This window comes from Hippocampus bargibanti, linkage group LG11 (genome assembly GCF_051943395.1).
Source record: "Hippocampus bargibanti isolate YZ-2025 linkage group LG11, ASM5194339v1, whole genome shotgun sequence".
Taxonomy (NCBI): domain Eukaryota; kingdom Metazoa; phylum Chordata; class Actinopteri; order Syngnathiformes; family Syngnathidae; genus Hippocampus; species Hippocampus bargibanti.
In genome coordinates this window covers 21,386,528-21,387,500 of record NC_142744.1, presented here as the reverse complement: position 1 = coordinate 21,387,500, position 973 = coordinate 21,386,528, and the positions used below count along the sequence as shown (strand labels likewise).

Genomic DNA, 973 nt, shown 5'->3' with positions numbered 1-973 from the left:
ACTGCTCTTCAAGCAGCAGAAGACCAAGAAAGCTGCCGGACCTGACAGTGTCCTCCTTCTGCCTGAAAGTCTGTGCTGACCACCTGGCTTCGGTCTTTAGACAAATCTTCAACAGATCCCTGGAGCAGTGTAAAGTCCCATCCTGCTTCAGTCTACAATTATCCCATGAGGCCGCATCAAGATTTGTGCTGCAAAATAGCTGACTTTGTATCAGGACTCGAACTCAAGGTGAAACGCGACCCTCATAATTATTCTACCAAAATATTACTCAGTAGCAAACTGGCTTGTTGTTCTGGCTGAGTGGTTAAGGTGATGGACTAGAAATCCATTGGGATCTTCCCGCGTGGGTTCAAATCCTACCGACAACGAGAGAGTAAAATTTTGAGGTGATGAGCCAAACAATGGAACAATGGGAAAGAGTACAATGAGCAGAAGTACGCCTTTTTAACACCGGTATGCTTTCAATTCTGAGCCCCTTCTATGGTGATGAACAGGCTGACAGACGATGTTAGACAACAATCTTCTTCGACCATGATTTTTGCAGATGACATTGTGATCTGTTGCGAGAGCAGGGAACAGGTGGGGAAGAAACTAGAGATGTGGAGTTATGCCCTAGAAAGGAGAGGAATGAATATCAGTCGCAGCAAGATGGAATAGATGTGTGTGAATGAGAGGGATCCAAGTACAAGAGCGATGCTACAGGGAGAAGAGATAAAGAAGGTGGAGGAGTTTAAGTACTTGGGGTCCACTGTCCAGAGGAACAGTGGACCCCAGTGTGGAAAAGAGGTGAAGAAGTGTCTCTAGGCAGGCTGGAACGGCTGGAGAAAAATGTCAGGTGCGATATGTGATAGAAGGGTTTCAGCTAGGAGGAAAGGTGTATAAAACGGTGGTGAGACCAGCAGTTATATTTGGACTGGAGACAGTGCCACTGAAGAAAAGACAGGAAGCAGAGCTGGAGATAGCAGAGATGAAG

General features: G+C 46.4%; 1 non-coding gene across 1 annotated transcript; it reads left to right on the top strand.

Annotated features, from left to right (window-relative positions):
- The first annotated feature begins 286 nt into the window (after positions 1-286).
- On the top strand, positions 287-368 carry trnas-aga (transfer RNA serine (anticodon AGA)). The gene has a single exon. It is a non-coding gene; the product is annotated as a tRNA-Ser (tRNA).
- Positions 369-973: the final 605 nt, after the last annotated feature.